General features: G+C 44.3%; 1 protein-coding gene across 1 annotated transcript in view; it reads left to right on the forward strand.

The window, feature by feature from the left end:
- The first annotated feature begins 17664 nt into the window (after positions 1-17664).
- The window catches only part of LOC139549172 (diacylglycerol kinase delta), a 93201-nt gene continuing 88114 nt past the window's right edge, over positions 17665-22751 (forward strand). Inside the window, exon 1 of the mRNA XM_071359340.1 lies at positions 17665-17784. The gene's annotated coding sequence lies outside the window, so the exon portion shown is untranslated. The remainder of the gene's footprint in view (positions 17785-22751) is intronic.

Consider the following 22751-nt stretch of genomic DNA (forward strand, 5'->3'; position numbering starts at 1 on the left):
TAAAACGTTTACTGGAGACAGGAGAACAAGTGGAGACATAGGACGAGGTGGATAATTTTATAATAAGGCAGGTTTATTCAAGTGTAAAAATATTAGGCAAAGCGTGCAGCACGGCTCCTTTCTGTCTGATTCGTATGGAATCGTCTGGGAAAGAGGCCCTCTACACAGTACATACAGATTATATAGGCAACAAGCAAAGTAGGTTGATCTTGTCGTCTGGCCTTCCGATTGGTCGATCTGGGTCGTGGGTAATCCTGTTCGGCCTGATGTCGACGTTTCCATTGGCCCTTCCCACAGTTCATTGTCTTAAAGTCTCATCCTTGAGCAGAATGCATGTGCATCTGTTTTAACAGAGTCCTATTCATGGGGGAGGGTTGAGTATGTGGGTCTGTGGTTACTTAACAAGGTACAAAATGTGGGGGTATAGTGGGGGATGGGTGGATGTTGTGCCAAGTTATAGCTTATGTTGAGAAGTGGTTAAAACAAGTTACCAGTATCTTATACAATTTCTTACAAATCCCCCTCTTCACGTCTCACAAGAGACGTGACATAAAAGTAAAAAAAGACAAAAGCTATGGGATAAAATTTGTCAGAAGACAAATTTTAATTCCCCCTCTACACATCTCACAAGAGACGTGACATAAAAGTTTCTTAGTCCTCAAATAGATAGACAGGTCCAGCTTCCCCATCATCAAGCAATGGGAACATTTGGGCCCTTTCCTGATTTAGGGTCTATGGCAGCAGTGATAACACGGCTAGCAAGCGTCCGCGCACATGGAATGCAACAGCATCCACAAAGTACAAGAATGCCTGCAAAAACGGAAATAGATACTAGGATAGAGGAAACCAACGTCTTATATTTACCAAAAGCATCCATCCATGAGTCCCACATAGAAGTGTCCACTCCAGAATGCTGTTTCATCTTACCATTAAGGGTACGAAGTCCCTCCAATGCTACAGTCAGACTCCCATCCGTAGCCGTGTTGTTGGGAATGAAAGTACAACACTGTTCACCAAACATAGTACAGACCCCCCCCCCGTTCTGCCAATAACATATCCACCGCGATTCTATTTTGAAATGCCATCAGGGATGTAGCTGCCAATTGTCCATGGACCGCCTCAAAGCCTTGTTGAGTCCAATTTCCCAGTTTCTGGATATTAAAATGAATGTAGTTAATTCTGTCCACATTTTTATTAACCGTACACCACCAGCAAAATGATGATTCAAAACCCGCGGCTACTTGGTCAACCAGTTTATACTCATCTGGTACCCCCCTGGGGACTCCAATTGCATCAATGTACGTTGGGTCCCCAGCAGCAGGGCCCACCGTGCGCTTGGTCCTGATAGGCCAATATTCAGGACCCAGAGCTTGTACACGGGTGAGCAGATCTCGGACGCCTATGGGGTAAACAGAGATGGGCAACAGAAGAGTTACAAGTGCACAGGTACCCGTGGCATTGTGGGGAAGTCTGTCCAACAGACTAGTTCCCCCACACCACCACCACACATCAGCTCTAGACACTGGTTTAAAAATTGCCGTAAGCATGTGAGTGTACCAGCACCAACTATCAGGGAGCTTACCCAACAATGTCCCTCCACCTGTCATGTTTATGCATGTAAAGTTAGCTCTAGCCACACTGGAGGAGAATATCGGTTTCTTGACCACCGTGGTGACTACCGGATAAACAGTGTCCCACTGTGAACACTTCTCAGGTGGGTTGTCTTTGTCCATAAGGGGCAATAGACAGTCTCCGCTAATAGCGGCTGGGACTATGCGGAGCAATGGCCTAGCTCCCATGCAAACTACGCAGCTTTGCAGGGTCATATTAGCTGCTTGTTCGGTCAATAGTAGCCAATTGTTATAGAAACCTGAGATTCCGGTGGCAGTAAGAATGGTATCATCAGGGGTGGTAGGAGTGGTGACCATATTAATAGGACCCCAATCGCCCTTCCCCTTAGATGTTAAAACAGTAAACCGGTCAGTAATAGCAGAGGGCTGAGCCTGCTGTGTAATGCAGATTTTTACTGGCCAGTAGAGTAGATCCTCGCTAGATTCTACATGTGGTGCTAGTATAAAATCCTGACAACCCGTCCCAGTACCTGGTCGGATAATTAGCGATAGACCCCAATTGCGCAGTCCAGTCCTAGTCAGTGACAATCTTTGTCGCCAGATAAGAACTGCTTGCCCTGATGAATAACTGGACCAGTCAGGACCAGTCTCAGCGACCAGGCTCTTCCATGACCACTCCTGAAACCCCCCTTTTGTCATATACCAGTTAAATCTGGTGTATTCCAGAGCATGCCCTCCCAGGCCATTCCTAGCTTTTCCCAATAACCCCCAAGACAGTGTAATGGTGGTGGTCACATTAGCGGGTACACATAAGGTGGTGCTCCTAACCTCTGTCGGAGTGCAGGGTTGGTCTGTGATTGTAGTGCTACGTTTGTGTATGGCAGGACTGGTGAGATCGAGGGTAATGTTGGACGTGACATTAGTAGTTGTAAGATGTGCGTGGGGTGGATGTGTGAGCTGTTGTATAAGCCATGTGAGAGTTCCTAGGGACACTCCAGTAATGATTATGAAAATAACAAACAAGGGACCTGAAATTCCCAGTTTCTCCCAGGGATTGAGATATCCCTGTCCTAGGCAAGTAGCCTTAGTTCGTGGAAACTGGGGCTGGCGTCCCATTTTCACCAACTAAGGTTTGTTTGGTTGGAGTCGAATTGAGATTGGCCAAATCGGCCCTGACTTCAGTCAGAGTTCTGGAAGGAGTTGGGGCTGGTGTACAATGTGTAAGGTGATGCCAAGGTGCGCCCGATTTACCCTTGACCTGGACTGAGTGTGAAGTAACTTCCTTCACTTCGAACGGTCCAGTCCACCTGGGTTCTAGCCACTTTCTCTTGTGGACTTTCACCCTTACCCAGTCGCCAACTTTTACCTTCCGTGGTGCAGGATCTCCCGTCAGCTCCCCCTGCTGGACCTTGTGAATCTGTTTGGAGAGAGCTGCAGAAAGTTCCGTCAGTTTTCTCACATATATTCAGACATTACAATTTGTTGTACATCAAGGGCGGGCATATGACCTCCCTCCCTCGGTGGACCCGGCATGACTCTACCCGTCATTATCTCATGAGGAGACAGATGGGTGCCTGCACCTGGCGAGGCTCTCATGGCCATCAATGCCAGGGGCAGGGCTTCAACCCACGTCAACTTCGAACCTGCACATACCTTAGCTATCTTAGCCTTAAGGGTCTGATTTGAGCGTTCCACGAGGCCCTGCGATTGGGGCTTGTACACTGACCCAAACTTGTGCACAATACCAAATCTTTCCTCCACCTGTCTTAGGTGTTGGTTACTGAAGTGGGACCCATTGTCAGATCGGATTTGCAGCCACTTAATGACCGATTTTGCATCCTCCCTTGCTGTTGGTATTGCCTCGACCCATTTGGAAAACCTGTCTACCATTACCAAAAGGTACCTTTTCCCATTTTTCACATTGTCTTGCCCCATATCTGTGTAATCTATGCTGATGTCCTGAAAACAAGCGTTAGGGACTGGGTATGAACCCATGGGCGTTTGATATGGTTTCTTTGGATTATGGCTACCACAAATGCTACACTCATCACAAAACAAATCTGTCATGTCTTTCATGTGGGGGTGCCACCAGATGTAGGACACCTTCTGTAAAGTCTTTAGTTTGCCTTCGTGTGTGGGCCCATGAGCTTCCCGTATTAGTTCTGGACAGAGGTTTGCAGGGGCCACTAGTCTGCCATCATGGCATCTCCACAGTTCGTCAGGTCCTTTGGTGGCCCCTTTCTGTCCCCATACTGAGTGTTCATAGGGTCCTGCTGTGAACTGGAGTTCTTCTATGTGTTGCTTTGTGAGCTCAGTCCGAGCTGGTTGGATCTGTAGTACCATTTGTCTCGGGGTGTATCCGCCAGCTTTCTTGGCTGCTTTATCAGCTGCATCATTTCCCTCGCTGACTCTGTTTTTCAGTTGTTGGTGTCCTTTACACTTCATGATGGCCACCCTCTCAGGTAGTGAGACCGATTTAATCAGTTTTTCCATCTGTGCCTTGTGTTTGATTGGAAGGTTTCCTGTGGTGGTGAAGTTGCGTCTAACCCATTGTGGTCCATCAGTATGGACTGCTCCATGAGCATACGCTGAGTCGGTGTAGATGTTCACAGTCTTTCCTTCAGCCTTTTCCAAAGCCTGTGTTAAACCTATGATTTCTGCCAGTTGGGCCGATGCAGGTTGTGGGATGATGGCAGATTCCAAGGTCACGTGTGACCCATCTGGAAGCTGTTGTACCACTGCGTATGCTGCTATGTTCCCTTCCTCTCCTCTATAGCAGCATCCATCTGTGTACAACCATAGGTCAGGGTTGGTGAGTGGTTCGTTCCCCAGGTCAGGTCTCAGTTTCAGTTTTTGTGCAGCTCTTTCTGTGCAGGAGTGGGGTAGACCTTCTTCAGCATTGAGTGCGTCTGCCATGTTTTTGTCAGTGTTGACAAAAGTGATGTGTGATTGTGTGCATTTATTCTGGATTCTTGTTTTTCTTTCAGCGCTGAACGTGAATTCTTTGCTCATCAGATATGCTGCAACCCCATGGTGGGTGTGGATTTCCAATGGATGGCACATTACCAGGTGGGCTGTTTTTTCAATAGCTTTTGCCACTGCAGCTACATACCTGGAACATGTGGTTTGTCCTACTTCGATGTGGTCCAATTTGGAGGAGTGATACATCAACACTCTTCTCTCCCCCTCTTGTTTCTGAAAAAGGATGGAAGATGTGAATCCCTCCTTTTCAGAAACATCCAGATGGAATTTGTTCTTGTAGTCAGGTGCTGTCAGAGCTGCTGCCACTGAGAGATCTGTTTTCAAGAGTGCAAAAGCCTTTGATGCTTCAGTGGTCCATGTCAATGACGAGTGTAGGTTCCTTGGTCCCGCCTCTCGCACTATCTCTCTCAGTGGCTCCGTTCTGGCAGTGTAGTCTGGGATGTGAGTTCGGCTGTACCCTGTCAAGCCAAGGAAGGACAACATTCCCGACACAGTGATGGGGCGTGGATGATGAAGTATAGAGTCTCTGTGGGTTTTGGAGAGTCCTGCTCCTTCTCCCGAGATTTCTCTGCCAAGGAAAAGGACAGTTCTGCGACAGGTCTGGACTTTGCTCATTTTGACCTTGTATCCTTTGACAGCAAGGAAGTCCAGTAACGTTTTTGTCATCTGTAGACAGAGATCAGAAGTGGGAGCCCCCAACAAAAGGTCGTCTACATATTGGATCAGTATCACACCTTCTGGGATTTTCAGCTCTGCCAGGTGTGTCTTAAGGATATGATTGAATATTCCTGGTGAACACCTATAACCCTGTGGCAAAACAAAATAAGTGTACTGTTGATGTTCATACGTGAAAGCAAAGAGTGGCTGAGAGGCTTCATCAAGTGGGATGCTAAAGAAAGCATTAGCCAGATCCACCACCGTGAAGTATTGGTGTTTTGGTGACAGATTGCTCAGAGTAATGTGAGGGTCAGGGACAGGTAGATCTATCGGTGCAGTAACGTCATTTACTGCTCGGAAGTCTTGAACCATCCGGTATGTTACTCCTCCAGCTTTCAGCACTGGTAGGATCGGCGTGTTCCATAGAGATACAGTTCGATAGATAACCTGTGCTCTCAGTAACCCATCAATGGTCGGTTTTATCCCCATGATCTGTTCGGGTTTCAAACGGTATTGTGATCGGTAGATAGGTATTTGACCTGGATATAGCAGGGTGATGGTGACTGGTTCCACCTGTAGTTGGCCCACATCAAAAGGGGTGTGTGTCCATATTCTGTCATCTATGGTGGAGATCAATGCTTTGGTAGATGGGTGGTCAGTGTATGGCTTGCCATGGTGTCTTGGCAGGGTAAATCGTTCTGGAAGACAGTGTTCTTCAGTGTCAACAGTCATGAACCTCCACATGTTCTCAGTGGTGGCCTTTTGAATCCCCGGTGTTTGGGTGGGTTCCCACTGAAGTTTGGATGCTCGTCTGATCATAGGGCCCAGGCTTCTTGCTTCGAAACCGTTTCCCACCGCTAGTGTAACATGGGGAGCCGACTCCTCCCCTAGTAGGTACCAGGATTTCAGATGAGGTGGTAAGATGACTGGTGCTGCTACTCCTTCTTGTCCACACACAATGGTGCAACACCTAATGGATGGCGTTAGGTGCATCATGTTCTCATCCCAGTCATCAGTGTATGTGTTCTCGTCATTTTCTGTCACATTCAGTGTACAGTGAATTTCAGCTTGTGGGGTCTTGTATGGGTGTAATGCATAGATCTGTGATTTCAGTTGATTGAACTTAAACTGGACCTCTGGAGTCCCAGTTCCTGTCTCCATGCATTTTAGCCAGTAGATTTCTTGTGTTGCTGACAACTCAGGGGTTGGGATGATGGGTAACATCAGCACCCTAACAGGGTGAACCGGTGTTGAAGGAATGGGATCAATGGAGACCTCCACGCCCCTTTCAGTAAGGTAAATTGAACATTTCAGTTTACACAACAGGTCTCTCCCAAGGAGGTTGATTGGGCAATTGGGACAGTATAGGAACTGATGCTTTAGCTTGGATGGGCCCCAGGAGAAGAGCAACGGAACGTTTTTTTGTTGTGCTTCGGGTGTTCCTGATACCCCCACCACCTGTATTGTTTCCGAAGAGAGTGGTTGACGAGATCTTATAGCAGAATACGTACATCCTGTATCTACCAAAAATTGGTGGGTCACTCCCTCCACCTCACACATGATAGTTGGTTCGGTGTGTAGTGGAAAATGTTGACCCCCATTCTCGTTCTGTGGTGGTGGGCAGCTTCAGGACCATGGGGCATATTCATCTGACATGCCCTGGAAAGGAGGAGGCGGCTGTTGGTTTAGGTCTGTGTTAGGGTGATTGTATGCAGGTTGCTGGGCTGCACGTGGTTGGTACATCATTGGCCTGACTCCTCCACGTCCTCTTGGGGTGGTTTGTAGTGCCCGATTGGCCATCCAGTAATGTTGGGTCGGTGTCAATGGGTATGGGCACTGACGTGCCATATGTCCAGTTTGTTTACAATTGTAACAGTTCATTGGTCGTGCTTGTCCTGTCCCCCAGGGTGATGGGTAACGTGGTTGTTGTCCCCATGTTGAAGGATAACCTTGTTGTGTTGGTTGATAGTATGGTGGGGTGACCATGGGTAATGGCTGATCCAGGAGTTGTGATGGTAGGTTAGGTCCCTGTGGGGTTGACATGGGGGGTTGTTGTTGCTGTATCATTTGTGAAACCGTTTTTTCAATGATTTGTGAGATGTCTGGTTGATCTTCAGCCACCATCTGTTTCTTGGGTTTTTCTCCTTTCTGGGCCTCTTTCAATTGTAGTTTCAAAAGTTGTACCTGTAGGGACTGGACTTGTGTTTCAGCCCCTCCCTTATCCTTATTGTATTGGGTGATGTGGTGATGCACATGGGAGTTAAACTGAGCCTGGGGAAGTGCCATTAACCCCACCGTGGCCCTAAGTTTAGTTCGGACCTCCATTGGAGCACCGCTCACCACCATCTCCTTCCACATGCTGACCGTGGTGCCAGTATGGTCATATGGTTCTTCATGAACAGTTCTCCATGTGGTCTTCGCTCTGTCGAGATAGGCTGCCGGTTGTTCCCCTGGATTGATGGTGAATGATGAAAGGGTTGCATGGTTTCGTTCTGTGGGATATGCCCTTCTCAACACTGCCCACAATTCCGCTCGGAAGTCTTCCTGGGCTAGTGCAGCCGGGGCTGTGGCCAGATCTGCATCTCTTATCAGAGCACTCATGGTGGTATGGTCTGTTGCTCTAGCCAGAAGGGCCCTCATGTCACCTAGGCAGAGCCGTAGGCCTGACGTCAGTGTTTGCAGTTGAAGGAGCCATACAGAGGCCCCCCCATGCAGACTGGGTAATTGTTCCATCAAAGTGGTAAGGTCTGTCATTTTCCAGGGTTGGTATTCTTCATGCCCTCCGTCCGGAGTGGGCCTCAACGGCATCTGCATCTCCTTTCCTCCCCGTCCATCATATTGGGGATCCCAGTCTGCCCTGGATGAGACACCCCTGCTGTTCTGTTCCCTGAGACGTACGGACTGTCTGATAGGTTCGACCAAATCTGTCACCTTCCCCAACATTACCCCTTTTATATGGTACGAGCCTTCTCCCCGTTCAGCATCTTCTATCATAGATTTGGCCTGTGCCACTGAGTCCCTGATGTCTCTCTCCACCTCTTCTTCATCTTGTCCTAATCTGTTCTCACCTTCATCGTCCTTGCTGTGATTTCCTCTTAATGAGGCCCCAGAGGAGCATTGTCCTGGTGGCGACCATGACCCTTCAGAGACTATTTGACTATCCCCCCGTGTTCTGTTTCTGAACCAGTCTGGGTTTGGAGTGGAAGAAAACTGAATCAACTCTCTGTCTTCTCTCTTCAAAGGGCCTGGTTGAGACCCACCATGTCCCTGTAGTGAGGCGGGGTTCGAACCCCCCCCACGTCCCTGTGTGTGCGCTCTGTCCCTTTCCTCCCTTTCTCGATGATCAGGCCTCTCTTCACACACGAGTTGCCCTTCTTGGATCCCCAAAGTCATGCTTCCTTTTAGGTGTCCTTCATGCACCACAAACACTGGTGCCTGTACCACAGCAGGGGTCAAAAAAGGGTTTTGAGGGAGGTGGCTGAATGGATTTTGAGAATAGGGAGGTGGTGTTATTTTCTCTCCCTGTGGCAGTTCCGGGTATAGTTGGGTGGGGGCCGATGGGGCTGCTGTGGTGGTAGGTGGGGCGTCATTATTGTTGGGCCTGCCCTCTTTGGTGTCAGATGGAGCTTCAGTGGCCACCCCCATCATTTCAGGTTTCCTGTAAGGGAGCGCTCTTCTGATTTCCTCAATCGCCCATGTGCCTATTTTTAGCTCTGCCTCTGCTTTCTCCCTCTGTTTTGTACCTTCCTTTTTGAATAAGTGGTTCTTATTCCTTTCAACTTCACTTTCTATCCCTTCCTTCACTACTTCCTCTAATTCCTTCTCCATAGTGAGGAGTTGCCCTTTTGATGGGGCCACCCCACTGAGGTATCCTGCCTGTGTCCATTTTAGCCTCACTCCTTCCCAGACCTTCTTAACTTCCTTATACTGCATCTTTCCCCCTGATCTATCTTTCATTCTCTGATCTAAGTATTCATTGAATTTGTGTTTGGGGACGGTGGTCGTGGCCATTTTGTCGTTAAGCTATGTCTGGCTCTATGCTATTTTGGTGCACTTAGCCCATCACTGGCCAAAACTAGCAATGTATCTCTGGTGCTGACACAGTCTTATCTCTGGTGTCTGTCTCCCCCTTGTGTACAAAGAATTTTATTGCTTTATGTTTGGCGAATTAATTAAATACTTTCCCAAAGTATTTCGGCAATATCCTTTTGGAACAATCTACTAGTATTATCTAGCGCTTCTATTTTAAATAAAATAATAATTTTAGGAACTATTTTCAAAAAGTTATTATTCGTTTTCACTTTTTCGATTATTTAAATACTTTGCCAAAACATTTCAGAAATGTCCTTTCGGGACATTATATTAGTATATTCAAGCGTTTCTAGAATAAATATTTAATTAATTCTAGGACTCATTTTTCTCAAAAACTAATTAAAAAACTGAAAACTCAAAAACTAACTTAATTAATTAAATACTTTCCCAAAGTATTTCAAACGTGTCCTTTTGGGACAATATATGGTGTATCCTAGCGCTTCTAGAATAATTATCAACTGAATTCTAATTCTTATATCAATCCCAACAGCACGAGAGAGAAAAATCAAGTCAACTTCTCAACAGAAAATAACTGCTTCACAGTAGACTCGGCGGTCACTTCAACACAGCCTCAACTTAGCATATGGCTAATTAGTAGCAATCGGTCTCGTGGAACGTTCAATCACTCACATTAATTTGGAGAGTTTCAGGTTTAATACCATTACTCCTAGTTCAAGCTTAGATTTATCACCGATGCTCCTAGTTGAAGAATATTTCGACTAGTCCCAGATTACTAATGCAACTTGAATCCCGATATGCCAAGCTTAGATTTATCACCGATGCTCCTAGTGGGGTGCCATTTCCACTAGCCCCAGATTACTAATACGACTTGAACAGACTACATTACATTTCATCACTTTGAGTTTCAGGTTTAATACCATTACTCCTAGTTCAAGCTTAGATTTATCACCGATGCTCCTAGTGGGGTGCCATTTCCACTAGCCCCAGATTACTAATACGACTTGAACAGATCACATTACATTTCAACACTTCATCAAGCTTAGATTTATCCCCGATACTCCTAGTTGAAGAACAATTCAACTAGTTCCAGATTACTAATGCGACTTGATTTTATACTTCGCAAATATCTTTACACAATGCCTTAGATTCTAAACAATTCCACATAAATTTAGCAACAATTCACACTCACCACAGTACTTCTGATCATTGAATTTAGATATTGGCTATAATACAATATACAGATTTTGATTAAACAGGCATCTGCTTACCTTTTAGTTTCGAGCTCTTTTGATCAGTTTCCTGGGTGAGTTGAATCGCGATTCTCCTTCAAAAACAGGTCACCTCTCCTTCTCGAATCTTTCTCCCACGCGTCTCCTGTCTGATCAACTTTCTATTGGACCGAAATCAAAGATGTCTTAACCATCCTCTGCTTACCAAGTTCTGTTGATAAAACGTTTACTGGAGACAGGAGAACAAGTGGAGACATAGGACGAGGTGGATAATTTTATAATAAGGCAGGTTTATTCAAGTGTAAAAATATTAGGCAAAGCGTGCAGCACGGCTCCTTTCTGTCTGATTCGTATGGAATCGTCTGGGAAAGAGGCCCTCTACACAGTACATACAGATTATATAGGCAACAAGCAAAGTAGGTTGATCTTGTCGTCTGGCCTTCCGATTGGTCGATCTGGGTCGTGGGTAATCCTGTTCGGCCTGATGTCGACGTTTCCATTGGCCCTTCCCACAGTTCATTGTCTTAAAGTCTCATCCTTGAGCAGAATGCATGTGCATCTGTTTTAACAGAGTCCTATTCATGGGGGAGGGTTGAGTATGTGGGTCTGTGGTTACTTAACAAGGTACAAAATGTGGGGGTATAGTGGGGGATGGGTGGATGTTGTGCCAAGTTATAGCTTATGTTGAGAAGTGGTTAAAACAAGTTACCAGTATCTTATACAATTTCTTACACTTCTGTACTTCAATGTAAAGCATTTCTTTAATAATACTTCCTGTTGACCAGACCAAGTGACCTCTCATCTGATCGTGCTGTGCCCTCTATGTAGCCAGTTCAGATGCGGGAGGGGTTCACCGACACAGCTGATTTAATCTAGAGGATTTAGGGAGAAGAGGGACTTTTTGAGAAAATAAGGTAGTTAAAGACACCGTGTTCAACAGGAATCTGTGTGTGTGGCCTCACCTGGTGTCCACGCCACACTTAAGTTGCTGCAGAGTACTTTATGCTATAAAACATGAACGAACACACGAGGACAAACAATATAGCGTAGTTATAGAAATAATGAAGTGTCTTACTATTCACCATGGTTGGCCCTCTTGCCTGTTCTTTGAAGGTGGAAGGAGCCACAGTTATACACCTGAGCCTGCTTACCGCACAACACAATCCATCAATCATATTGATACATGACTGTGGGTTATAGGGTGTCTAAATGTTCTACATTTTCTCAATATGGATGATTTAAAATAGCCTGTTTTGTTTTTGTACAGACATCACACCCTTACCTAAACAGCACCCTCAACTGAGAAGTAGAAATCAAAGGGAGAGAAACTGGGAATTTAATAAATGCAGTTGACATAGCTAAGTAAATGGAAGAATATTTTTATTGCAATGTGAATGACTCTTAAAAGAGCCTTTGGTTGTGCATAGTGTAGTCTATGGTGTTGCCAAGGAACAGCACCCTCTTCGAAGAAGTAGGAGGTGAAGATCTCCCGCACACGGATTGCCTCTTGCTGCGTTGTTGGACCCCGTCCTTGAAACATCCTGCAGAGCAGCAGACTTCTCCTCTGGCACACAGCGGCGAGCTGCAGGTCCCCTCCTGGTCCACCCTCATGAAGTTACGCAGGATACAGGTAGCTTTCACACACCTGAATTCCTCCAGGAGGCAGTCCCAGGTGGCCCTGGTCACCAAACCCTGCAATGCCCTACACATTAACTGTAGGCAATTGTTTTGAAGGAATCTCCAGCTACAAGGTATCTGTAGGAATATGGAAGACAATGTAATAATTAGACTTTTACATCACCAGGTCATTGTGGACAACTAAAGTATAATATCCCTGATAACAAATCATGATAACATTGGATTGATAGATGCATGGGCACACATGTGTAGCATGTGACAATAACAGGATCATATCAAGGATAGCGTCACAAATGAATACATAAATACCACTTGAAGCTTGATGAGTTGATCATTTGAATCAGCTGTGCAAAGGCAAAAACAAAAATGTGCACCCCTTTGAGTCCCCAGGACTGAGAAGCACTCCTCTTCATATGTAGACAGGCTTTCATAGCTCTTTATCTGAGGACAGAAAACCTCACAAGAAACAGACTTCATTATAGTCAAATTACACCCCACTGAATATTATGTTACTGTTATCCCCATCCTCACTTCTAGGGACAGGAACTACACAAAAGTACCTGCCCTACCCAGAATAGCCTACTCTCTCACTGATAGTTGGGGCTTCTATCCTATCACCCTCCCCCATGGCTGTTAGCTAGCTACCTATCTACAAATTAATTTAGTTAGTTTTTTTTTTTACAGTGATAAATACATCAAGATAGCTAGCTAATATGAAGTTAGGTAGATGGTGATATTTAATTCACTTAGATAGCTATCTATACAGTATGTGAAGTTAGCTAAAGTAAACTCACCCCATTCCGTACAAATGTGCGCAACCGCAACATTCAAACGAGGCTACAAAGAACTAATGGGACTGTAGAGACTGTTGACTTCAAAATCGGGGGTGTGAACTAGGTTTCTATTCAAGCGTTGATCGACATGGTAATGGCTCTATAGTATTGGAGAAAAGTTGAAAAAAACGGACCCTCCGTTACATTGTGTCATGTCGAACGTACAGCACGCATAAAGCAACTATTTCTGTCTTACAATCTCTCTCCACCTGGTGTAGCACTTCTCTCATCGTTTAAAAACAAGAAATGGACAGTGACGGGGGTAAGGGGGGATACCTAGTCATTTTTTGCGTCATCATTGCATGCGATCATCATTCTCAAAGCCGCTGTTTACTTCTAAGATCACTTTAGCACCGCCCTAAAAACCCGATTCAAATTCAACACAAACCTTCAAATAGGTATGTAATGACACATTATATAAACTCTTTATAGTGTTTTATTTACATTTTAGAGGCGATAAGGTGATAAGTTGGACAGATCGAGTGAAAAAAAGCAATTTTCCCACACAACATCTCTCCTTCTCACTATCACGCATTAGTTTCGCTTCCCCACCCGCCATTTTTAAAAAGACCCGACGGGGCTCATTGCCTGCTTGAATTATGCAGAAACGGGCAGCGTTTAGGTCATGTAATTGATAATGTTGGAAAGGGGAGAAATTGTGCTTTACAATGGTATTGACATTACAGTTGGTCTGGAAGTATTACGTTTTTGGGGCGCTAAAATAAGGGCAATTGTACGGACCAAGGCGATGTACGAGTTTACGTTAGTTATTTAGCAGCTCATTTGAGTTAGCCAACACTGTAGCTAGTTAGCTAATAATACATTTTCAAAATGTATTTACTTACTTGAATAGGTCCTCCCAGCTATCTGTACAATTGGAAACAGGGCAGAAAAGTTTGTTTGTCACCAGAGCATTTAGAGGATATTACTATTGAACTATGTACCCATTAATAACTAGACCTTCATACAAACTTGCTATGCTGAAATCTTAACGCACAATCGAACATGCTGCCAGCACGCCTACAAGCGAGTCACAATGGGCGGCCTAAGCAGCAATTTGCAGAGCATCAAACCGCAAGGCTCTCCAGAGGGTGGTGCGGTTTGCACAATCCATCACCAGGGGCAAACTACCTGCCCTCCATGACACCTACAGCACCAGATGTCACAGGAAGGCCAAAAGGATCATCAAGGACATCAACCACCCGAGCCACTGCCTGTTCACACCGCTACCATCCAGAAGGCGAGGTCAGCACAGGTGCATCAAAGCTGGGACCGAGAGACTGAAGAGCAGCTTCTATCTCAAGTCCATCAGACTGCTAAACAGCCATCACTAACTCAGAGAGGCTGCTGCCTACATTGAGACCCAATCACTGGCCACTTTAATAAATGGATCACTAGTCACTTTATACAATGCACTCTAAATAATGCCACTTTAATAATGTTTACATATCTTACATTACTCATGACATACTGTATTTTATACCATCTATTGCACCTTGCCTATGCCGCTCGGCCATCGCTCATCCATATAATTACATGTACACATTCTCATGCACCCCTTTAGATTTGTGCGTATTAGGTAGTTGTTGGGGAATTGTTAGAGATTACTGCACTGTCGGAACTAGAAGCACAAGCATTTCGCTACACTTGCATTAACATCTGCTAACCATGCATGTGACAAATACATTTGAATTGATTTGAAAATAGGAGTAGCCACAACAACCAGCTAGCTTCAGAGATAGCATTATAAAAAATACATTTAACACAGTCAATAAATTACAACTTAGGTGTTCAAGTTAGAATTAGACTATTATGAACATACATTCCTTCAGTACCAATTAGTTAGCCAGCATCACGATACAAAAAACAGATAATGAGTCTGATTTTCACACAGTTTGATTCATATACATTTGTAAAGCACTTTATACAGTTAGACTAGACTTGTATAAAGATATGTTATATCACAAAGAGGAGCCGAGCACAACTTTCTACAGCACATACCACCTTCGCCATAATCATAAATCAGGGATGTCAATCTCATTCCATGGAGGGCCCCCTAGTGGCTACTTGTTTTTGTTTTTTCCTTTCAATTAACACCTAGACAACCAGGTGAGGGAAGCGCCTTACTAATTAGTGACCGTAATGCATCAATCAAGTATAAAGGAGGAGTGAAAACCTGCAGAGGAGTAGGCTTTTGAATAATGAAAAGTTATTTGCCACGCTTTCACATAGAGGTCTAGTTCAAAGCACACAATTTTAAACAGAAACAGTCAAATTGTAGCAGATAAATTGTAAGCTGGTTAAATAAATTATTGCACTTAGAACTTTCAGACTGCCATTGTTTTTGTAAAATAGGGACATGTCTGTCTATTTCACCAAATATCTAAAAATAGACTAAATGCTTTCAAGGTAATGATGCAACATTTTTATTATTTGGGTGAACTATGTCTAAAAAGAGGGATGGAAGAAAATCCTGCTTTCTCTCCAGGAGGGTTAGCCACCGCTAATCTGTGTTTCCCAAGTGCTGGGCGTTTGAAAATGTTCTTGTTATAACAATTCATTTCTCAAAAATATTCTGGTGGTTTAAGCCTACTAGTTGAAAATCCTTGCCATCGTCTTACTCTACATAGACAAAATATGTTGCGTTTAGGAGTTGTGTATATTGGATTCCTGGAGCATTTAATATCCAATGCTTATTTGTATGACTTATACAAACCTGTACATGAATGTACGCAAAAATGCATTGCCTCATATATTACATTTTCAAAGACACAAGTAGGCATATCAGATTTCCAATATAAGATTACTCTGGCAAAATTAGGAAGAAGTGATAATAAAATAAGTGTGGGGAAAAACAATATTGGTCTTGCTGACAAGCACAATAATTAACCTATATTTTAGCCCATTGTTAAGAATGAGAATTGTTCCACTGATCAGACTAAATAAAGTAAATAGGTAATAAAATCTCCTGAAGACAAGATGACAAATCTGCCCCTACACCCTAACCATGTGTTCTATGTATTGTCCCCTGTCTAGAATCAAACTTACACTTTTGGGTTCATAATCTGTCTGACAAAATTATTTTCATAGGTACAAATCAGGTCACCCTACCAAATGTCACTGCTAAAACTGTAGGAATGTCTGCTGCTTTTTCGTTGTCACATGCTTAAATGCCAATCACCAAACGAGGGGACTAATGCAAGTGTGGATTAAATCGACTTCAGTACATGCTGTCAAAAGGTTTCAAATCTAGTGGAACGCCTTCCCAGAAGAGTGGAGACTGTTATAGCAGCAAAAGGGGGAACTGAAAAGATGAGCGACCCAGTGATGTGTGTGCTTTGGGGACCTTTAACAGAATGTGACTGGCAGAACGGGTGTTGTATGTGGAGGATGAGGGCTGCAGTAGAGATCTCAGATAGGGAAGAGTGAGGCTTAAGATGGTTTTATAAATAAGCATCAACCAGTGGGTCTTGTGACAGGTATGCAGAGAGATGACCAGTTTACAGAGGAGTATAGAGTGCAGTGATGTGTCCTATAAGGAGCATTGGTGGCAAATATGATGGCAGAATGGTAAAGAACATCCGCCGCTCGAGAGCACCCTTACCTGCCGATCTATAAATTACATCTCCGTAATCTAGCATGGGTAGGATAGTCATCTGAATCAGGGTTAGTTTGGCAGCTGGGGTGAAAGAGGAGCAATTACAATAGAGGACACCAAGTCTAGATTTAACTTTAGCCTGCAGTTTTGATATGTGCTGAGAGAAGGACAGTGTACCGTCTAGCCATACTCCCAAGTACTTGTATGAGGTGATTACCTCGAGCTCTAAACCCTCAGAGGTAGTAATAACACCTGTGGTGAGACCGTACTACCATGCTACTCTTTGTACAGTTTTATACACTCAGCAGAGAACGTTCTCTCTCTCCATTCAGCTCCACTCTAATCTTGAGGAGTATTTCTTAAAAACATGCATCCAATCCTCTTGAGCCCTTACATAACTAGACCAATCATATGCTTCAATGTGCCGCGGTTCACAGTGCTGTGGCACGACAGGAAGCTCAGCCAACGTTCTTTGGCCTTTTTTTTGTTGCCATGTGTGAATTTTGTCCAGCCCTTGGAAATCAAGTTTAAAACAATGAGTTTGACGTTATATCTGGTTGCTCTTCTTAGTACAGCTACAGTTGGTTTGTCACTCATTCAACTGACAAGCTCTATTATTATACAATTACTAAATAAATAGCCAATATACAATTAATGAACAAGTATTACAATGATATATTCCAGTGCTTAATTTGAACCGGATCCTGCCCGGACAGGATCAGGCACCTCTCCGTTTTGGACTGTTTCGTTCTGGAACCTATTTGGCTGGATCCGATACCTCTCATGGCATGAAAGATAATTGTCACTTTTTGCAATGTAAACATTCTAATAAACGCAATCAAAGTTCATTCGAGTTGCCTCTTCCTTAATTCTCCTTGTATCTCTCACAGAACTAGAATGAGATTCACTTTCTTTGATCTCTCTCCCTCTGCTCAGATAGACATAAGGACAGGAGCACGGAGAGGCCCACGGAGGGACGCACCACTGATCGGGGGACGCAGATACGCAGCAGCGGGAGGACATTGAAACTTGGACACAGAGGCATCCACCGATAGCGAATTCCCTACAGACAGTGACTCCAGCTACCATGGCACGCAGTCCGTTTTTTTAGCCCGGAAGCAACAGAGGGCTCCACGAAAGAAAAGAAACGATGCAGGAGAAGCAAGCGGTCGAAGAGGAGACCAGGAACACAGACCGTGGACACGGAGCTACAGCAGGACGCGGTAATTAACCTCTCCAAAAAAGACCTTACTGACGCTCAAGTCTCAGTCTTATCTAAGGGCCTCTCTTTTGTACCTACATGTACAGATAAACCATTCGATACGAAAGTAGATCTGTTTAAATTCTTTCGCAAGATTAAACTTAAGCATGTGTTTTCGCAAAACTGATTCGGGCCTAGTAACACATCAAAGAACTGGTACCCATTTTAAGCCCAAAAGCTAATTCTGTCCCATGGTTAACAACTCCTCGATTAATACCTATTGTAGGTTAGTCGAACAAGAAGCCATGTCAGTATATACGAGACAAACAAACCACATTCAGAAGAATCTCACTAGAACAGAAGAACAGGCAAGAACAGGCACTCAATGAATGAATGAAAGATTCATCTTTGGTTATAAAACCTGCAGACAAGGGGGTGCTGTGGTTGTTCTAGACTGAAAAATATAAAGAAGAAATTCAGAGACAACTCAGCAATGAACGTTTCTATAGAAAACTGAGTGTTGATCCCACACAGGTGTTCCAAAGGGATATTTCCTCTAATCTGAAGCAAGCCCTATTAAACAACCTTATCTCAAAACCTGAATATGAATATCTTTGCTGCAAATGTGCCATACGTCCATGCTTGTACATTTTACCGAAATTACACAAACCTAAAACACAACAAGGCAACTATCCAGGCAGACCAGTGGTTGCAGGAATAGACTCGATGTTAGAGCCATTGTTGAACTTTGTAGACTCTTTTATTAAATCTCATGTGCAATCATTGCCATCATATGTAAAAGACTCTATAGACTTCATAACAAGATCTCACCAATAACGGGTTTAAAAGAAGACTGTACTTTGGTCACATTAGATGTTGAGAGTCTATATACCAGCATTCCCCATGTGGGGGGGCTGGCAGCACTAGCACACTATTTGGGAGACAGAGATACTAATGAATATCCACCAACAAACTTCATTCTAGAGCTGGCTGAATATGTTTTGACGTATAACTATTTCAGGTTTGATGATGAATACTACCTCCAAGCGAATGGAACATCGATGGGCTCCACATTCGCTCCGAGCTATGCTAACCTTTATATGGGTCTTTTTGAAGAACATTTTGTTAATAATGAAAACGAAAATCAATTTTTGAATAAAGTCCTGAAGTGGTATCGATATATTGATGACATTGTTTGTATATGGGAAGGAACTGAAAATTATTATTAATGATGTGTGTAGTTTTAGTCAGAATTAGGGTAAAACAATATATCTGTACAATATGTCTTTATAGTATCTTTAACACAGACTGTCTGAGCAAAATTCGGTGCCAACCTTGGCCAGGGGCCACTGAGAGATTTGGGAGAGGGCAGGGAGTACTTCTCACGGCCTTCCTAATCTTGGGGGAGGACAGGGAGTGCTTCTCACGGTCTCTATAATCTTTGTTGGCTGGGTAGTGATACAGTATGTGCGTAGGATACCTACTGTTCGTGTGTTTGTATGTGCGTATGATATCTACTGTTTGTGTGGAAGTATGTGCGCCGCTATAAAATGGATGTCTTTGTATTGTGGACTTCAGAACGTTCTCGTGAATAAACTGTACTAACTTTTTGCATAAGCTGAGTCTTTGACTAATTATTATCGAACCCATGGTCTTACAAACCTCGGGGACTGGTCAAAGCTATTGATTGATTGTTATAATCATTGCGATTGAAAATTCTCGTGACAGCTTGGTCCTTCGAGCCGGATCTCAATACCTGCTTCTGTCGGTCCAGAGAGACACCGAAACCGTGCACGGGCGGATGAAATATCCGTAGATTAAAGACCTGGCCTCTTTCTGAGGGTTCTTTACAGGCCGGTGGCGAACTGGTATGCGACAGAAACGGTGACGAGATCCAACCAACATTGAAACCTCAGCGTGGGGAAAAAAATAAGGTCAGTGCTCTTTATTCACGAATTTGGGGAATTGACGCTCGGGCTACATTCAGAAATATATTTGATTGTTTTTGTGTAGTTTAGGTGTTGATTTTAAAATTCCCACAGGGCATTCTTACTTGGTGACCTATTTTTAGAATTTTGTGTAGAGAACCCTGATATAGGTAGTATTCTAGGCAATTGGAAAATAGGAATTGGGTGTAGTGTTGCTTCAATATATCCACATAATTTTCCTCCCTCATGATGCCATCTATTTTGTGAAGTGCACCAGTCCCTCCTGCAGCAAAGCACCCCACAACATGATGCTGCCCCCCCCTTGCTTCACGGTTGGGATGGTGTTCTTCGGCTTGCAAGCCTCCCCCTTTTTCCTCCTAACATAAAGATGGTCATTATGGCCAAACAGTTCTATTTTTGTTTCATCAGACCAGAGGACATTTCTCCAAAAAGTACAATCTTTGTTCTCATGTGCAGTTGCAAACCGTAGTCTGGCTTTTTTATGGCGGTTTTGGAGCAGTAGCTTCTTCCTTGCTGAGCGGCCTTCCAGGTTATGTCGATTTAGGATAAATCGACATAGATACTTGTGTACCCATTTCCTCCAGCTTCTTCACAAGGTCCTTTGCTGTTGTTCTGGGATTGATTTGCACTTTTCGCACTAAAGTACGTTCATCTCTAGGAGACAAAACGCGTCTCCTTCCTGAGCGGTATGACGGCTGCGTGGTCTCATGGTATTTATACTTGTGTACTATTGTTTGTACAGATGAACGTGGTACCTTCAGGCGTTTGGACATTTCTCCCAAGGATGAACCAGAATTGTGCGGGTCTACACATTTTATCTGAGGTCTTGGCTGATTTCTTTTGATTTTCACATGATGTCAAGCAAGAGGCACTGAGTTTGAAGGTAGGCCATGAAATAAATCCATAGGTACACCTCCAATTGACTCAAATTATGTCAATTTTGCTATCAGAAGCTTCTAAAGCCATGACATAATTTTCTGGAATTTTCCAAGCTGTTTAAAGGCACAGTCAACTTAGTGTATGTAAACTTCTGACCCACTGGAATTGTGATACAGTGAATTATAAGTGAAATAATCTGTCTGTAAACAATTGTTGAGAAATGTACTTGTGTCATGCACAAAGTAGATGTCCTAATTGACTTGCCAAAACTATAATTTGTTAACAAGAAAGTTGTGGAGTGGTTGAAAAACAAGTTTTAATGACTCCAACCTAAGTGTATGTAAACTTCCGACTTCAACTGTACCTAAACGTACACTACGGTCACAAGACGCAGGCCTACTTATTGTGCCTAGAATTTCTAAGCAAACAGCTGGAGGTAGGGCTTTCTCCTATAGAGCTCAATATTTATGGAATGATTTGCCTATCCATGTGAGAGACGCAGACTCAGCCTCGACCTTTAAGTCTTTACTGAAGACTCATCTCTTCAGTGGGTCCTATGATTGAGTGTAGTATGGCCCAGGGTTGCGAAGGTGAACGGCAAGGCACTGGAGCGACGAACTGCCCTTGCTGTCTCTGCCTGGCTGGCTCCCCTCTCTCCACTGTGATTCTCTGCCTCTGACCCTATTACGGGGGCTGAGTCACTGGCTTACTAGTGCTCTTCCATGCCGTCCCTGTGAGGGGTGCATCACATGAGTGGGTTGAGTCACAGACATAATCTTCCTGTCTGTTTTTGCGCCCCCCTCTTGCTCGTGCGGCGGAGGAGATCTTCATGGGCTATACTCAGCCTTGTCTCAGATTAGTAAATTGGTGGTCTGTTGATAACCCTCTAGTGATGTGGGGGCTGTGCTTTGGCAAAGTGTGTGGGATTATATCCTGCCTGGTTGGCCCTGTCCGGGGGTATCGTTGGACAGGGCAACAGTGTCCCTCGACCCACCCGTCTCAGTCTCCAGTATCTATGCTGCAATAGTCTCTGTGCCGGGGGGCTAGGGTCAGTCTGTTATATCTGGTGTAATTCTCCTGTCTTATCTGGTGTCCTGTGTGAATTTTAGTATTCTCCCTCTAATTCTCTCTCGCTCCCCATCTCCCTCCCCTCCGGGAGGACCTAAGCCCGAGGATCATGCCTCAGGACTACCTGGACTGAGGATTCCTGGCTGTCCCCAGTCCACCTGGTCATGCTGCAGCTCTAGTTTCAACTGTTCTGCTTGCGACAATGGAACCCTGACCTGTTCACCGGACCTGCTGTCTTGACCTCTGAATGCTCGGCTATGAAAAGCCAAATTACATTTACTCCAGGTACCGACCTGTTGCACCCACTATAACCACTGTGATTATTATTTGACCCTGCTGGTCATCTATGAACGTTTGAACATCTTAAAAAACAATCGGCCTTAAGAGAAAGGAGCGAGGGAGCGAGAGAGGGAAGGCTGTCACACTGAAGCTTTTAGGAGCTGTGCTCTTCAGCTGGGGCCCAGTTGTCAAACTCTTCCTCTCTTTTCCCACTTCATACTCTGGAACCAGAGACCACTTCATTCACGCTGGCTCCATAATGAGTTCAAGACACCTGGGAAACTCGAACCCTACAAACAATGGGACGACAAACAAAAGGCATTATGTAACCTGAACACCTACACCCAGTGAGTGACCTTGTTTCTCACACCATGATGTACATGTACAACTAGATGTACACTTTGTTTAATGGCCTTCCGTCTGCATTGTACATGTCAGCATTGAGAATTACTAATGACTGCTTCCCGGTGCCCTGCATTCCCAATGCGGAAATGATTGATGGATAAAGGATGTGATTCATTCAACCGCCACTGCTCCTCGGTTACATTTTTATTGCTGACCAGGGTCATTGATTATCCCATATGTAACAGTTTGACCTATAAAAGTTTAATAAATTATTATTTACTTGAGAGAAGGCTAAATATCATCCATTCTGCACTTCTTCTACATGCTTTATTGAAACTATCCTCACGTTCAGTATAGTTGCCTGGTTGGGCTCACTCGCATGGGTAAGCCATAACACTCTGGAGAGAGTTGTACAGGTCAGTGGAAAGATATACTTTTGTTTACTCCCACTGAGACATATCCCACTGGG

This window comes from Salvelinus alpinus, chromosome 22, assembly GCF_045679555.1.
Source record: "Salvelinus alpinus chromosome 22, SLU_Salpinus.1, whole genome shotgun sequence".
NCBI lineage: Eukaryota > Metazoa > Chordata > Actinopteri > Salmoniformes > Salmonidae > Salvelinus > Salvelinus alpinus.